General features: G+C 29.1%; 1 protein-coding gene across 2 annotated transcripts in view; it reads right to left on the bottom strand.

Moving 5' to 3' along the window:
• The window catches only part of LOC147817004 (uncharacterized), a 70,534-nt gene that overhangs the window by 39,700 nt on the left and 11,715 nt on the right, over window positions 1-19,119 (bottom strand). For both annotated transcript variants that reach the window (XM_087153470.1, XM_087153477.1), the window contains one exon: window positions 18,140-18,237. The gene's annotated coding sequence lies outside the window, so the exon portion shown is untranslated. The remainder of the gene's footprint in view (window positions 1-18,139; window positions 18,238-19,119) is intronic.

The following is a 19,119-nucleotide window of genomic DNA, read 5'->3' as shown; positions in this document are numbered from 1 at the left end:
CCCTTATTTTGGACATAATCCTGAAAATTAAATTCGGGGGCTAACTTCGCATTTTCACGCCAAATGAATAAAAATCAAATTTTTATATTGTATTCGTTTGACCACTTTTTGACCACAAATGACCACCCTTTAATTTTTTTTGACCACCCTTATTTTGGAGACAATCCCAAAAATTAAATTCGGAGGCTAACTTCGCATTTTTTCGAAAAATATATAAAAATCCAATTTTTATATTGTATTCGTTTGACCACTTTTTGACCACAAATGACCACCCTTTAAATTTTTTTGACCACCCTTATTTTGGACATAATCCTAAAAATTAAATTCGGAGGCTAACTTCGCATTTTTTCGAAAAATATATAAAAATCCAATTTTTATATTGTATTCGTTTGACCACTTTTTGACCACAAATGACCACCCTTTAAATTTTTTTGACCACCCTTATTTTGGACATAATCCTGAAAATTAAATTCGGGGGCTAACTTCGCATTTTCACGCCAAATGAATAAAAATCAAATTTTTATATTGTATTCGTTTGACCACTTTTTGACCACAAATGACCACCCCTTAATTTTTTTGACCACCCTTATTTTGGACATAATCCTGAAAATTAAATTCGGGGGCTAACTTCGCATTTTCACGCCAAATGAATAAAAATCAAATTTTTATATTGTATTCGTTTGACCACTTTTTGACCACAAATGACCATCCTTTAATTTTTTTTGACCACCCTTATTTTGGACATATTCCTAAAGATAAAACTGGCGTGAAGTTAGTCCTCAAAATTCAGGAAAATAACAAATTTCAACTGCACTCGTTCAACTGCACAACATTTTTGACTACAAATGACGACCTTGAAGTTTTTCCGACAATTCTTATTTCAGTCTTTCTTTTAGCGATATCAATATAATATATTTTAATTATAGCTGACATCTAAACGTAGTAATGATCAAAAACTTTTTCTTGCAATACAAAAATTTTAAAAATAAATTCCAAAATGACTATGTACTTCAAATGCAATGATTATAATCCATAAAAACGAGGAATGCTAAAAACTATATGTATTAGTTTTGTTCACATTAATCGTATCTTTATTTTCTGCAATGTTATTTTAAAATTGTTTTACAAGTAGAAAAATAAAAGTTTAATAAGATGTAGTAAATCTAAAACATTTCTAAAACAATTATTAAGTAGTTATACTGTTTAAAAACATTTTTCTCAATAATGATATATAAAATTTAAAATATTTCCTCTATAAAAGATTAGAAATAGTTTCATAGCAATAAAGTTATTTTAGAAACCAACCATAACACCTTTTTCTCCAGTAGTGTATTAGCTCTCATCAATATTATATATATATAGATAGTAAATAGTTATTCTTCTCTAGCCATGGTACATAAAATTAGTTATATATTAAATTAGCATACAATAACAAGTATTATTTAGCTTTACTATCTAAGAATTCTTCATTAGCATTTAGGCATTTTATTTTAAAAAACACTGATTTTTGTAAAATATAGAAATAATTATATACAAAATAGAAACACATATCTTATCACTATATTAAATTAAATTCTCAAATCTAAGAGTAGCTAAGAATTCTTCATTAGCATTTAGGCATTTTATTTTAAAAAACATTGATTTTTGTAAAATATAGAAATAATTATATACAAAATAGAAACACATATCTTATCACTATATTAAATTACATTCTCAAACTGACATAACTTTAATTTATGCAAAAACAATGGAGAAAACAATTTCAAACAAACTGCACAAAACTTACCAATACTATTTACAATCGGGTCTTAATCATTATTAGAATTTTAGCAATTACAAATAGAAAGGTATTTTTTTCACAATGTTGTAACCAAATAAATGTGTTAAATAATTACTCTAATACAAGTAAGAACATATGTAAAGTATGTACAAATGAAATGAGATAAAGACAGATTGTTAAAAGCACTAAAAAAAACATGAAATAGAAGTAAATCCAATCGTGTATTAACACATTTTTCAAAAGGTATTCTTTCATGAATCATTTCGTTACTATTTTAACAATTGAACAATTCGAAGTCTCGTAGACCCATTGAAATTTAAGTTTCAGAAAAGTCAAATATTTTAATATTTATAATTTAACATCAAAACTTTCTTTTTCGTATTTTACAATTTAAATAATTTTCAATTGTTAAGAAAGCGAACACCTTGAAATCTTTTGATCTTATGATCAAATTGAAAATCCGATCAAATGATCATTAGCTATTAAGAAAATATGTTTTCTTTCTGTGCACTACATTAAACAACTACTTATGAAAAATTCGAACAGTATTTAAAAAGATTAATTCGACTAATCTTCATAATTTGTATAGACCAAAATATGTGGATTAATTTTTTTATTTAGTGAATCATTTAAAAGTTAACGTTCACCTAGCATATCATCTCGTATTTCCCAGGAATTCCGTATTCGTCTGCAAAAGGAAATATAATGTCCTATTGAATTGTGTTCGATTGGTCCCATATACTGTACGAATCCAGCTAATATATACTGCTGTTTCTGAATCAATATTTTTTCTGGTATATCTTGAAGTACCGTCTGTTCATTGTGATGTTGGCGAAACTGTTGAACAATTTCTGACATTTCAGTTTTTTATCCAAGAAATATTGTTCCACAAAGGTTTCAATGTACTCTTTCAAACATAGCTCAATAATTTCATCATAAGGAATTTCAATCAAAGTATAATCTTTCTTCAAAATTCCACAGTGAGGACACATGCCAGTTTCGATTGCTGATGGAGTTACTTTAAACAACTGATTTATAATTGATCCAATATTAATTGCGCAGTTTAAAATACTGCAGTTATCGCTATTTATTATATTCATTAAAATTAGAGCTCTATCTTTGTAGAAATTTCTTGTAAAACCAGCTGTTGCATAATTTTTTATGAATGAAAATATTTGTTCATCATTATTGATATCATTTAATTTTAAAAAATAATGCCTGTTATCCATGTAAGCTGTAGACATTATCCAATTATTCCAATAATACGAATGCAGATGAAGAAAACTTAAAAATTTCACTAAAGCAAAATAATAAAAAAAGAGGGAAATATCTAACACCTTGTCCAGAAATATCTTTCATACATAATCGACCCATCAGAAAAAAACAAAATTCTATTATAAGGAATGGTAACATTCAGTCTGCTCTATATATTGGGACAAGATTAATGGAAATTCGAAATACATGTGCATTTGATTCCATAGTGGAAATAATGTCTACAGCTTACATGGATAACAGGCATTATTTTTTAAAATTAAATGATATCAATAATGATGAACAAATATTTTCATTCATAAAAAATTATGCAACAGCTGGTTTTACAAGAAATTTCTACAAAGATAGAGCTCTAATTTTAATGAATATAATAAATAGCGATAACTGCAGTATTTTAAACTGCGCAATTAATATTGGATCAATTATAAATCAGTTGTTTAAAGTAACTCCATCAGCAATCGAAACTGGCATGTGTCCTCACTGTGGAATTTTGAAGAAAGATTATACTTTGATTGAAATTCCTTATGATGAAATTATTGAGCTATGTTTGAAAGAGTACATTGAAACCTTTGTGGAACAATATTTCTTGGATAAAAAACTGAAATGTCAGAAATTGTTCAACAGTTTCGCCAACATCACAATGAACAGACGGTACTTCAAGATATACCAGAAAAAATATTGATTCAGAAACAGCAGTATATATTAGCTGGATTCGTACAGTATATGGGACCAATCGAACACAATTCAATAGGACATTATATTTCCTTTTGCAGACGAATACGGAATTCCTGGGAAATACGAGATGATATGCTAGGTGAACGTTAACTTTTAAATGATTCACTAAATAAAAAAATTAATCCACATATTTTGGTCTATACAAATTATGAAGATTAGTCGAATTAATCTTTTTAAATACTGTTCGAATTTTTCATAAGTAGTTGTTTAATGTAGTGCACAGAAAGAAAACATATTTTCTTAATAGCTAATGATCATTTGATCGGATTTTCAATTTGATCATAAGATCAAAAGATTTCAAGGTGTTCGCTTTCTTAACAATTGAAAATTATTTAAATTGTAAAATACGAAAAAGAAAGTTTTGATGTTAAATTATAAATATTAAAATATTTGCCTTTTCTGAAACTTAAATTTCAATGGGTCTACGAGACTTCGAATTGTTCAATTGTTAAAATAGTAACGAAATGATTCATGAAAGAATACCTTTTGAAAAATGTGTTAATACACGATTGGATTTACTTCTATTTCATGTTTTTTTTAGTGCTTTTAACAATCTGTCTTTATCTCATTTCATTTGTACATACTTTACATATGTTCTTACTTGTATTAGAGTAATTATTTAACACATTTATTTGGTTACAACATTGTGAAAAAAATACCTTTCTATTTGTAATTGCTAAAATTCTAATAATGATTAAGACCCGATTGTAAATAGTATTGGTAAGTTTTGTGCAGTTTGTTTGAAATTGTTTTCTCCATTGTTTTTGCATAAATTAAAGTTATGTCAGTTTGAGAATGTAATTTAATATAGTGATAAGATATGTGTTTCTATTTTGTATATAATTATTTCTATACTTTACAAAAATCAATGTTTTTTAAAATAAAATGCCTAAATGCTAATGAAGAATTCTTAGCTACTCTTAGATTTGAGAATTTAATTTAATATAGTGATAAGATATGTGTTTCTATTTTGTATATAATTATTTCTATATTTTACAAAAATCAATGTTTTTTAAAATAAAATGCCTAAATGCTAATGAAGAATTCTTAGATAGTAAAGCTAAATAATACTTGTTATTGTATGCTAATTTAATATATAACTAATTTTATGTACCATGGCTAGAGAAGAATAACTATTTACTATCTATATATATATAATATTGATGAGAGCTAATACACTACTGGAGAAAAAGGTGTTATGGTTGGTTTCTAAAATAACTTTATTGCTATGAAACTATTTCTAATCTTTTATAGAGGAAATATTTTAAATTTTATATATCATTATTGAGAAAAATGTTTTTAAACAGTATAACTACTTAATAATTGTTTTAGAAATGTTTTAGATTTACTACATCTTATTAAACTTTTATTTTTCTACTTGTAAAACAATTTTAAAATAACATTGCAGAAAATAAAGATACGATTAATGTGAACAAAACTAATACATATAGTTTTTAGCATTCCTCGTTTTTATGGATTATAATCATTGCATTTGAAGTACATAGTCATTTTGGAATTTATTTTTAAAATTTTTGTATTGCAAGAAAAAGTTTTTGATCATTACTACGTTTAGATGTCAGCTATAATTAAAATATATTATATTGATATCGCTAAAAGAAAGACTGAAATAAGAATTGTCGGAAAAACTTCAAGGTCGTCATTTGTAGTCAAAAATGTTGTGCAGTTGAACGAGTGCAGTTGAAATTTGTTATTTTCCTGAATTTTGAGGACTAACTTCACGCCAGTTTTATCTTTAGGAATATGTCCAAAATAAGGGTGGTCAAAAAAAACTAAAGGGTGGTCATTTGTGGTCAAACGAGTACAATATAAAAATTGGATTTTTATATATTTTTCGAAAAAATGCGAAGTTAGCCCCCGAATTTAATTTTTGGGATTGTGTCCAAAATAAGGGTGGTCAAAAAAAATTAAAGGGTGGTCATTTGTGGTCAAAAAGTGGTCGAACGAATACAATATAAAAATTTGATTTTTATTTATTTTCATGAAAATGCGAAGTTAGCCCCCGAATTTAATTTTTAGGAATATGTCCAAAATAAGGGTGGTCAAAAAAAATTAAAAGGTGGTCATTTGTGGTCAAAAAGTGGTCAAACGAATACAATATAAAAATTGGATTTTTATATATTTTTCGAAAAAATGCGAAGTTAGCCTCCGAATTTAATTTTTGGGATTGTGTCCAAAATAAGGGTGGTCAAAAAAAATTAAAGGATGGTCATTTGTGGTCAAAAAGTGGTCAAACGAATACAATATAAAAATTTGATTTTTATTCATTTGGCGTGAAAATGCGAAGTTAGCCCCCGAATTTAATTTTTAGGATTATGTCCAAAATAAGGGTGGTCAAAAAAAATTAAAGGGTGGTCATTTGTGGTCAAAAAGTGGTCAAACGAATACAATACAAAAATTGGATTTTTAAAGATTTTTCGAAAAAATGCGAAGTTAGCCTCCGAATTTAATTTTTGGGATTGTGTCCAAAATAAGGGTGGTCAAAAAAAATTAAAGGGTGGTCATTTGTGGTCAAAAAGTGGTCAAACGAATACAATATAAAATTTTTATTTTTATTCATTTGGCGTGAAAATGCGAAGTTAGCCCCCGAATTTAATTTTCAGGATTATATCCAAAATAAGGGTGGTCAAAAAAATTTAAAGGGTGGTCATTTGTGGTCAAAAAGTGGTCAAACGAATACAATATAAAAATTGGATTTTTATATATTTTTCGAAAAAATGCGAAGTTAGCCTCCGAATTTAATTCTTGGGATTGTGTCCAAAATAAGGGTGGTCAAAAAAAATTAAAGGGTGGTCATTTGTGGTCAAAAAGTGGTCAAACGAATACAATATAAAAATTTGATTTTTATTCATTTGGCGTGAAAATGCGAAGTTAGCCCCCGAATTTAATTTTCAGGATTATGTCCAAAATAAGGGTGGTCAAAAAAATTTAAAGGGTGGTCATTTGTGGTCAAAAAATGGTCAAACGAATGCAGTTTGAATTTTTTATTTTCCTCATTTTCGGGGGCTATCTTCGCATAGCTAGGTTTTTTTCCTTTTTCACAATATCTCTTAGTTTACTTAAAATATATTTAAAATTTTACACATACCTATACCATTTACACATACCTACGATGACCTGGAGATTAATTAAAATTTACAAATATGTCTTTCTTTCTTGAGTTTATGATAATAACTATTTACTGATAAAAAAATGTATCTGACTCTCCCTTACAAACAAAATAAACAGCGTTTTTAAGTTCTACCTTTGAAAATTTGATTTCCGGAAACTTCTGTGATCAATGATTTTTTGAAACGTCTGAACCTCCGATCTCCGGAAACTTCCGGATCACTGTTAGCGAGAAATCCAGATATTTTCCGGAGCACTATCAGCCCTGTATTTTAATCTTATTTTATTTTTGAATACATACGTCACTGTGATGCCACATAATTCGCCAACCTTGGATCTCTTCTCCAAGCTCCTAACTGTCCGTTGGGAACAAATATATTTTCTTTCAATTTGTGGCTTCTGGGGGTGTCCTTTTGCCCCCCCCCACTCCTAACCGTTGAATATTATTACTGGGCCTCCCTACCTCAAACGAGGTGGGACATCATCATCCTACAACGCCCATTGCACATTCTAGTGTCTTCCCCAGACAACAGCATTGCAGGCAACAAAGTGGTTATTAGTAAAAAGGAAGAAAAAAAAAACATTAAAAATAAAGATTAAAAAAAGGTGAGAAAGGAAAGAACAAATAACGTATCAGTTACATATTAGAAAAAAATATTTAAAAAATATGAGGAAATGTTAGAGCTTAAATAATAACAAAAGAGAGTTTAGTACTGCCTGATACTTTGAAAGTGTTACTGGGCCTCCCTACCTCCAACGAGGTGGGACATCATCATCCTACAACGCCCATTGCACATTCTAGTGTCTTCCCCAGACAACAGCATTGCAGGCAACAAAGTGGTTATTAGTAAAAAGGAAGAAAAAAAAACATTAAAAATAAAGATTAAAAAAAGGTGAGAAAGGAAAGAACAAATAACGTATCAGTTACATATTAGAAAAAAATATTTAAAAAATATGAGGTAATGTTAGAGCTTAAATAATAACAAAAGAGAGTTTTGTACTGCCTGATACTTTGAAAGTGTTACTGGGCCTCCCTACCTCCAACGAGGTGGGACATCATCATCCTACAACGCCCATTGCACATTCTAGTGTCTTCCCCAGACAACAGCATTGCAGGCAACAAAGTGGTTATTAGTAAAAAGGAAGAAAAAAAACATTAAAAATAAAGATTAAAGAAAGGTGAGAAAGGAAAGAACAAATAACGTATCAGTTACATATTAGAAAAAAAATATTTAAAAAATATGAGGAAATGTTTGAGCTTAAATAATAACAGAAGAGAGTTTTGTACTGCCTGATACTTTGAAAGTGTTACTGGGCCTCCCTACCTCAAACGAGGTGGGACATCATCATCCTACAACGCCCATTGCACATTCTAGTGTCTTCCCCAGACAACAGCATTGCAGGCAACAAAGTGGTTATTAGTAAAAAGGAAGAAAAAAAAACATCAAAAATAAAGATTAAAGAAAGGTGGGAAAGGAAAGAACAAATAACGTATCAGTTACATATTAGAAAAAAAATATTTAAAAAATATAAGGAAAGGTTTGAGCTTAAATAATAACAGAAGAGAGTTTTGTACTGCCTGATACTTTGAAAGTGTTACTGGGCCTCCCTACCTCCAACGAGGTGGGACATCATCATCCTACAACGCCCATTGCACATTCTAGTGTCTTCCCCAGACAACAGCATTGCAGGCAACAAAGTCGTTATTAGTAAAAAGGAAGAAAAAAAAAACATTAAAAATAAAGATTAAAAAAAGGTGAGAAAGGAAAGAACAAATAACGTATCAGTTACATATTAGAAAAAAATACTTAAAAAATATGAGGAAATGTTAGAGCTTAAATAATAACAGAAGAGAGTTTTGTACTGCCTGATACTTTGAAAGTGTTACTGGGCCTCCCTACCTCAAACGAGGTGGGACATCATCATCCTACAACGCCCATTTCACATTCTAGTGTCTTCCCCAGACAACAGCATTGCAGGCAACAAAGTCGTTATTAGTAAAAAGGAAGAAAAAAAAACATTAAAAATAAAGATTAAAGAAAGGTGAGAAAGGAAAGAACAAATAACGTATCAGTTACATATAAGAAAAAAAAATATTTAAAAAATATGAGGAAATGTTTGAGCTTAAATAATAACAGAAGAGAGTTTTGTACTGCCTGATACTTTGAAAGTGTTACTGGGCCTCCCTACCTCAAACGAGGTGGGACATCATCATCCTACAACGCCCATTGCACATTCTAGTGTCTTCCCCAGACAACAGCATTGCAGGCAACAAAGTGGTTATTAGTAAAAAGGAAGAAAAAAAAACATTAAAAATAAAGATTAAAAAAAGGTGAGAAAGGAAAGAACAAATAACGTATCAGTTACATATTAGAAAAAAATATTTTAAAAATATGAGGAAACGTTAGAGCTTAAATAATAACAGAAGAGAGTTTTGTACTGCCTGATACTTTGAAAGTGTTTCTGGGCCTCCCTACCTCCAACGAGGTGGGACATCATCATCCTACAACGCCCATTGCACATTCTAGTGTCTTCCCCAGACAACAGCATTGCAGGCAACAAAGTGGTTATTAGTAAAAAGGAGGGAAAAAAAACATTAAAAATAAAGATTAAAGAAAGGTGGGAAAGGAAAGAACAAATAACGTATCAGTTACATTTTAGAAAAAAAATATTTAAAAAATATGAGGAAACATTTGAGCTTAAATAATAACAGAAGAGAGTTTTGTACTGCCTGATACTTTGAGAGTGTTACTGGGCCTCCCTACCTCAAACGAGGCGGGACATCATCATCCTACAACGCCCATTGCACATTCTAGTGTCTTCCCCAGACAACAGCATTGCAGGCAACAGAGTGGTTATTAGTAAAAAGGAAGAAAAAAAAACATTAAAAATAAAGATTAAAGAAAGGTGAGAAAGGAAAGAACAAATAACGTATCAGTTACATATTAGAAAAAAAATATTTAAAAAATATGAGGAAATGTTTGAGCTTAAATAATAACAGAAGAGAGTTTTGTACTGCCTGATACTTTGAAAGTGTTACTGGGCCTCCCTACCTCAAACGAGGTGGGACATCATCATCCTACAACGCCCATTGCACATTCTAGTGTCTTCCCCAGACAACAGCATTGCAGGCAACAAAGTGGTTATTAGTGAAAAAGAAGGAAAAAAAACATTAAAAATAAAGATTAAAGAAAGGTGGGAAAGGAAAGAGCAAATAACGTATCAGTTACATATTAGAAAAAAAATATTTAAAAAATATGAGGAAACGTTTGAGCTTAAATAATAACAGAAGAGAGTTTTGTACTGCCTGATACTTTGAAAGTGTTACTGGGCCTCCCTACCTCAAACGAGGTGGGACATCATCATCCTACAACGCCCATTGCACATTCTAGTGTCTTCCCCAGACAACAGCATTGCAGGCAACAAAGTGGTTATTAGTAAAAAGGAAGAAAAAAAAACATTAAAAATAAAGATTAAAAAAAGGTGAGAAAGGAAAGAACAAATAACGTATCAGTTACATATTAGAAAAAAATATTTAAAAAATATGAGGAAACGTTAAAGCTTAAATAATAACAGAAGAGAGTTTTGTACTGCCTGACACTTTGAAAGTGTTACTGGGCCTCCCTACCTCCAACGAGGTGGGACATCATCATCCTACTACGCCCATTGCACATTCTAGTGTCTTCCCCAGACAACAGCTTTGCAGGCAACAAAGTGGTTATTAGTAAAAAGGAAGAAAAAAACATTAAAAATAAAGATTAAAGAAAGGTGAGAAAGGAAAGAACAAATAACGTATCAGTTACATATTAGAAAAAAAATATTTAAAAAATATGAGGAAACGTTTGAGCTTAAATAATAACAGAAGAGAGTTTTGTACTGCCTGATACTTTGAAAGTGTTACTGGGCCTCCCTACCTCCAACGAGGTGGGACATCATCATCCTACAACGCCCATTGCACATTCTAGTGTCTTCCCCAGACAACAGCATTGCAGGCAGTTCCCCGATTGTAGATTTAAAAGATGTGTCAAATTTAATATAAAATTTTATTTGAATTCTACAATACATGTTTCTATAGTTCAAGTTTTGTTTTTCTTCTTTCTAATAAAAACATATAAATTTCTTTATATTCTAAGTTTATGCATTATTTAACATTTTTAGTGAGCTTTTTTGGGTAAAAGGAGAAACAGAAATATTTCTGGAATATAAGCAACATGTACTATTTTTTGATATTGTGAATCAAAAATCAAATATTTACCAACAAAACAGTAAAGTTAAATGTTAGCATCTAGTTAGTTCGTAAAAGAGCCGTTATTTCAATAAAATATATTTTGGAAGGTTAGAATGAAATCCAAAAAATTAGCACCAATGCAACAATTGTAAACGAATTTGCTGTTAATTATGTTATGATCAATTATTATGTTATGTATTAATTATGTTATTCAAGAAAATGAAAGATTATTTGGTTTTGAGAAAAAAACAATTTATTGGATGAGAACACAAAATCTTTCAGAAAAAGAGTGCAAGATAAAATCTATTATTAAACTATAACCAATTATTTTTTGAATAATTTTAAAAAGTTAAAAATGATTAAAAAAAATTTAATCATTTTCTTACAGAAAAAAATATCCCCCAAAGCATTGGAAGAAACTTGAACAATAAATAAATTCAGCACATGGACTAGAAGTTTAAAAAAAAAAATCTACTTTTATAAACATAAGCAAATATCCTATAACCCCTTCTTCCACCCCCACCACTTCACTTAATTAAATAGTACCATAATCTTCAAAGAGGTTTCTCCATTCATTTAGTAACTATAGCAGAATTTCATGTGGCATTCTAATTTAGCAGGGTAATAATGGAGAGAATTTTAATACAAGCAAAGTATTGTCAAGTTGATGATATTTCAACTGTTTGATGATAAATTTACGACTAAATAAAAGTAGATATAACGTATGGTAAAATAATTTAAATTAAGGAAAAAATTTCAGCTTTTCTTTGAAATTCCCTAATTTTTCCAGCTTTTTATCCAAATTTTCCTGACTTTTCCAGGTTTTTTCGAGTGTAAAAAAATTCCCTGATAATTCCAAGTTTTCCTGGTGGGTGGCCACCCTGATATTACAATAGTTACAGGGTGGCCACTGAAATCAGATTTCAAATTTCCCTGATTTTTCCAGGTTTTCCAGATAAAAATCTTAAAATTTCCAGGTTTGTGTTTCTTTTTTTCTTATAAAGTGTAATATGTGTACAAGAAAAGTGTCTACATTATAAACTATTTTATTCAAAATGTTATTTTTTTTAACATATCATCCTGAAAAAAATAATTTATTTTGAAAATTTGGCAAGATTTTTTATTTATTTTTTAATGTTTTGGTACAACATTAATTTTTAAGAAATTAAGACACGTGGAGAAAATATGTTGTGGAATTTTTTTAATGTGTTACTTTAAGTAGTTTTTCTTCCAAGTGTACCTAGCAAATGACAAAAACAGAATGACCAATAAGACCTTGGATAAGTCTTGTTTAATATATGTATAATAATTAAGCAAAAAGGAAAACTGTTTCAGGTGATTATATAATACATTTTTATAATTACAGTGGCTCCCAAAAGTGTTTGTCCACTTATAACTTTTATTGAAATAGGAAATAAAAATTCAGTAATTAAAATGAATATTTCAGATAATAAGATATTAATCAAATATTAGCAAAACTGCATGGTATTTTAAAAACAAAGCAGAAGTTTCTTTTAAAGATATCAATAATCTAATAGTAACCAAAATTTTACCCCACGAAAGTCATCATACACTTAAATGTTTTACGATTTCAGAATTAAAATTATCGTCTATTGTTTTAATTTGTTCCTTTAATTATTTTTCATTTAAATTTTTATACGTTTATTTGCACTTTAGTATCAAGCTTATGATAGCAAAATTATATTTTAATTTTTGCTTCACCGTAATATTTTCTTTTATCATTTAAAAATAGCTCATGGCCATAACAAAACAATATGCTAAATTTGAAAGTTGATTATTTGTCATCATAAGAGGTAAATCAGTAATGAATATTGTTAAATTAGTTTAATGTGTCCTATTGCGGGGAAAGAAGGACTGGACTTCATATCAGAGATTAAAATTATAAAATTTGCGGAAAAATTCATAAATTAACAAATGAGTATTGTAAAAGTTTTTGTAACATTTAATAAAAAATATTCTGCTCGAATTTCACCCGACAAAAAAAAATTAGTTAATTTATTTACAAACTTATAAAAGCTATTGTAGATGTGACAGGAAACTCTACTAAATACTACTACAGTAGAGTCCCAATTATCCGAGTTAATGGGGACCGCAACAAACTCGGATAACCGAAAAACTCGGTTAAGGCGAAGAGTATAAAAACGGAAAGAAAAAGAGAAGGTATATTTAAGAAATACAAAAAGTATACGAGTATACCACACACAATTCATATTATAATTAAAAAGCTTGCTTAAAAACATTTAAAAAGCATACTTTACGAGAATTAAATAGTTTTTACTTAAAAAAAGTCCTTAATCGTTTTTCGTTCTACGTAACTTTGGCGCTTTTCTGTAGTAATGTTTCGTCCTTTTTAGGGATTACAGGAAGGCTGGTGTCGCCTCTTTTTGTTGTTCTATATATTCAATAGTACATTCGATAGCTTTTAGTCCATCTGTATGAGAGATTTTTATATGTTGATTTTAATAATCACTGTCTTTATCATCTTCGCTAGATTCATTATCATTATTGATGATATTAACGATAATTTCATCAGACCAAGTTGTTGGATTTTGTTTTTCTGAGTGTTTCGAAGATAAAATTCAGATTTTTTTTCAGCGGTTCTTTTAAAAATAATCTAGAACAATAAAATATCCTTGAAATATTTGATAGCTCGGTTAAAGCGGAAACTCGGATAACCGGGGCTCGGATAATCGGGACTCTACTGCAATTAGAAAAATTAGAATATTTACTAATTGGCAGAGATTTTTTTGAAAGTGTATGATGGCTTTTATGAGGTAAAGTTTTTGCTACTTTTTGATGATTGATTTCTTAAAAATAAACTTCTGCTTTCTTTTTAAAATATTCCATGCAGTTTTGCTAAGAATAGAATACATTTTTTATGATTAAATAGCCATTTTGAAATATTCATTTTAATTAATGAATTTTTATTTCCCATTCCATTGAAAGTCATAAGTGTACCAACACTTTTATGAGTCACTGTATTTACATTCCAATATATACTGTATATGGCAGTATATCTTAACGGTGCTTTTTATAAAATTCATTGATCATATTTTCTTTAAACCAATATCTCAATTCAAAATTTTTAAATGTTTTTTCGAATAAGCATTATTATTTTAAGAGATTCAGTATACAAAAATTAAATGTCACAAATTTAAAATTGTCTAATTTTTTGTTGTATACTCTATAGAAAACAAAAGATGAAATTCTTTAAATTTTATACTTTTTTTTCTTATTTGAAATTAAAATATTTAAAGAATTCCAATCTAAAGACATAGTTTTTTAGTTTAGTATAGTTAATTGTTTTTTGTTTTAACAACTAGAGTCCTGTACAGTGCAGAACTAAAATACTAAGTTTCGTTTTCCTTCTTCGTACAAAACACATATGAATAAATAAAAAAAAATATTTTATGTTCAAAATTTCTTTTATCATTTAATATGTTTCCTATACATTCTTTAGTCTTTGTCAGCATTTTAGGGTAAAAGGATGAATAGTTTTGGAAATATCATCTCTGGAAAGCAAGCAACATTTACGAACTTTCGATATAGTGATAATTATACAATTCAAATTTTAAATCAAAAATCATATATTGACCAAAAAACACTAAAATTAAATATTAATATATAGTTAGTTCTTTAAAAAAACCTTTTTTTTAAATTAAAATATGTTATAAAAAGTTAAAATGAAATAGAAAAAATTAGTATTAGTGTAACAATTTGTCGACCAACATTGCTGTTAGCGGTTGTTAAAAAAATGTGTGACTTGGTTGACTTGCTGAGAAAAAATAATTCACAGATTTCTTTGAATAGGAGTACAAAAGCTTTCAGAAAAAGATTGCAATAGAAAATTTATTATTATTAAATTACAACAAATTAATTTTTTGAGAATTTCATAAGTCAAAAAGCATTCGTTTAGCAAACGTGGGAGAAATTTATGTGGCATTCTAGTTTAACAGAGCTGTAATGGAGCAAATTTTGATGCAGACAAAGTATTGTTAAGTTAATGATATTTCAACTGTTCAGCGATACATTTCCGTCTAAAAAAAGTGGGTAAAATGGATGAAATAAATTAAATTAAGAAAATTAGTAAATAATTTAAATTAGTGAAATTAAAGCAATTATTGAAGCAAAGATTTCCAGCTTTTCTCTAAAATTCCCTGATTTTTTCAGGTTTTAATCCAAATTTCAATGATTTTTCCAGGTTTTTTCCAGTATAAAAAAATTCCCTGACAATTCCAGGTTTCTAAGGTTTCCCAGGTGGGTGGTCACCCTGAGTTAAACATAATTATTAAACGCATTGTAGTTTTTTAGTAATTGCGTGTTTTGCACGTTGTTGTATGCAAATACTTTTAAGCATACATGTAATGGGTTTTTATTCAGGTTTTTTAATAGACTTCCGATTTGTATTTATTTTTAACGTATTGCATTACAAATGTTAACCAATTAATACACGAACGTAAACAAGTGCAAACCGCGTAAATACAATAAAGCTGTATCACCTGATAATTAAGATTTTACATAGAATCTTAAAGTGCTTCTGATAATTAGGCCAGGTCACTGTATATTATTTCTAGGGGTCTGTAAAGACATTTTGTGAAAGGTCCTGTTTTTGTAAAATTGTGAATAAATGACTGGCAATTTGTGAATATAAAATAAACGTTAAGTCACATTCTTTCAACCAGGATCCGGTTTTTATTAATTTGTACAAATAGGGTCCTGTTATTCCAAAAAACTTTTTCAAAGAGTTTTTAGATGGTAAATAGATACAAGATTATACTCAACACAGTAAAATTAAAATATAAAAAAAAAATTTAAAAATAAACAGCAATTGTTGCTGTTTATTTTTGAAATATTTGGTATTTAGCAGGGGTCTGTTTAGAAGAAATTTGGGTCCGTTAACGGACCCTTCACAAAATATCTTTTCATAAAAACGGACCCTTCACAAAATATTTTAACTTAAAAACGGACCGTTCATAAAATGATTTTTCTTTTAATCGGACCCTTCACAAATTTGTTTATCTTCATTATTATTTTGTTAATCATAATCAATTTTCAATTTCAAAATCAATTTTGTTTGTTTGTTTTGTGTTTTGTTTTGTTAAAGAATATCAAAATAAAAAGGATTAAATGGCCACATTATAAGAATAAAGGATAGCAGGACAACCAAAAAAGTTTTCAGTGCCAGGCCTACAGATACAAGAAAAAGAGGAAGGTCAAACCGAAGATATTTAGACTGCCTTGAAAAGGACCTACAAGTTTTAAAGATAATAAACTGGAGAACCTTGGCTAAGGGAAGAATGTCTTGGCATAGGCTTGTTGAGAAAGCCAAGGCCCATCCTGGACTGTCGTGCCAATGAGAAGAAGCGCTTTTTAAAAAAGCTACGCACCATGAAAAACTTTTCTTATAAATGTAACACTCTATCGCTTCGTTACTGACACGCGTCACTGACATTGCAAAATATTATACAAAGTGTACTTAAAATTAAATATTAATTAAAAATTAATATTAGGCTACGCATACACCACAGTAAGGCTACAGTGGACTCTTAATAAGTTAAAAAAATACTTTTACATTGCTGTAACTTGTAGAGATTGTTTATATTTAGAGAGAAAATAAAATAATTTCATATAACTTGAAAAATATAAATTTTTTTCTTTATTTATTTGGAAGTTTAAATAAGATAAATTTTTCCTTAAATTTAAAGTTTATTTGTAAATTTCTACTCTATTTTCATATCCTCAAATTGTAGGGAAAAAATTAACACATTTTTCTACTAATTTCCATTTGAGGTAAAAAAAGCAAGTTTCGGAAAAAACAAAACAAAACAAAAAAAACATGGAAATTGTTTTTTTTATAAACGTTTTGGGAACATTGAAATGACTATAAAATCTGTTGTTGCAGCTTATTTTGATACTTTTTCTCTACAAGTTTTTTTTTTATTGATCTAGAGCAGTGTTTCCTAAAGTGGGGTCTGTTTAGAAGAAATTTCGGTCCCTTAACGGACCCTTCACAAAATATTTTAACTTAGAAACGGACCCTTCACAAAATATTTTAACTTAAAAACGGACCTTTCACAAAATATTTTAACTTAAAAACGGACCCTTCACAAAATATTTTAACTTAGAAACGGACCCTTCACAAAATATTTTAACTTAAAAACGGACCCTTCACAAAATATTTTAACTTAAAAACGGACCCTTCGCAAATTTGTTTATCTTTTAATCGGACCCTTCACACAAATTTGTTTATCTTCATTATTGTTTCGTTAATCTTCCCAGGAAGAGGGGGGAGGGGAGGGGAGGGGAGGGAGAAAGACAAATGCAAAAGAACTGAGTTTTGTCTTCCGCAGAAGCTTCTTCCTTTATTCGTCCGAAATTAATATTCTGCGTTCAGCAGTATAGGCTAAATACCAAATATTTACATGTTGCATCTCTAATTCAGAAGCAGCAATTGCTGTTTATTTTTGAAAATTTAATTTTTTTAATTATAATTTTACAGTGTTCGTTATCTTGTATGTCTCGTATGTCTTGTAAAGCTCTAAATTTTTTCAAATATCTTATGATTTTAATAATTAATATGCTTTTTTTATATCATTTAATTAATGTAAAATGTTCTAAATTAGAAAATCGATTTTTCGAGAGATTTTCTAGATTTTGGGAGTCCACTGTAGCTTTAAAAAAAAAAATTTCCAATGCCCACCTGTGTTAACATCCGTCAATTCAGGCATATACAGGGCGATTTTGTTCGCCTTTCTTGCAGGGACAAAATATTATGTGGGCCAACGTCGCTCCCACAGTGAGGACAGATAGTACAGAGAATGAAAGTACATTCATGCCTTGTCCGGGATTCGAACCCAGAACCTTTCAGATGCACGGACAGTTCTCTGCCCCCTACACAGGCCGGTCGGCGTAGTTTTAAAGTATGAAATTATAATTTGATACAAATTGATTGTGGTAAAAAAACAACAACAACATACCTTTTTAGTCTGTTTAGCAACTGATCGGTAGCGGGGTTCTATCGGTACATCGGGGTACCGGTTGCAGTAGTCTGCCGAACAATTCATATTGAAGTTTCCTAGGAACATAACAATATTAACAATTACAATTTTTTCATAATTTCGAATATTAATATTTATTTAATTCATCAAAAATAGTTAAAAGATTTTTTTTTATAATTTTTTTAAAAAGAGAGTTTTGAATAAACATAAGCTTCTTTTATTTTTGTTATAAAATGAAAAAGTCCAACAGTGGACTGATACAACAGATCACCATAGGTCAAGCATCATTGGCTGCGCTCAGTATGCGGGTGGATGACCACTTGGATGTTCGTGACTTTTTTCTAAAAAATCAGGTTTTTGGTGATTTAAATTTTTTTAAATTTAAATCGGATTTTTTTGAGTTTTATTCTAATACACAGTAGGAACTTTGATTTATGATTAAAAGAACTTTATAAATGCTTAATCAAAATTAAATTTATATTAAAACTATATTATAACACTATTTCAGAAGCTCCAATAATACATAGCTTTGAATGCATAGCAACCATTTTGAAACAAATGCATGATTGAAATTTGAAGACTAGATGAAATAGAGAACCCTATTTTCGGCATATTAGGGTAACTTCTTTTTAAGATAACCTCATGCTTTAAAAATATACATTTTCCACCAATAAAATATAATGTAGATTTTAATTCCATGCTTTTTCAATCAAAAGGGTGATGTTAAATATTACTTAACCAATTGTCATTTCTATAATGAACTAATTTTAAGTGTGAAATAATTTCACTTACCTTGAGCCGGTTCTTTGGAAATATATTTTTATTAATAACATAGACGGCACGAAACACTTAAGAAAAAAGGGAAGAATATGTAACAACAAGAGTTCATGGGTCTCTGGTCCCGCGCAAAAACATTCATCAGCGCCACCAGCGGAATATTTCTTAATTATCATTTAATT

Source organism: Parasteatoda tepidariorum, chromosome 1 (assembly GCF_982258835.1).
Source record: "Parasteatoda tepidariorum strain Cologne lab strain chromosome 1, Ptep-v5.0, whole genome shotgun sequence".
Classification (NCBI taxonomy): Eukaryota; Metazoa; Arthropoda; class Arachnida; order Araneae; family Theridiidae; genus Parasteatoda; species Parasteatoda tepidariorum.
Note: the sequence above shows the minus strand (reverse complement) of the source record. Positions and strands in the feature narration are given on the sequence as shown.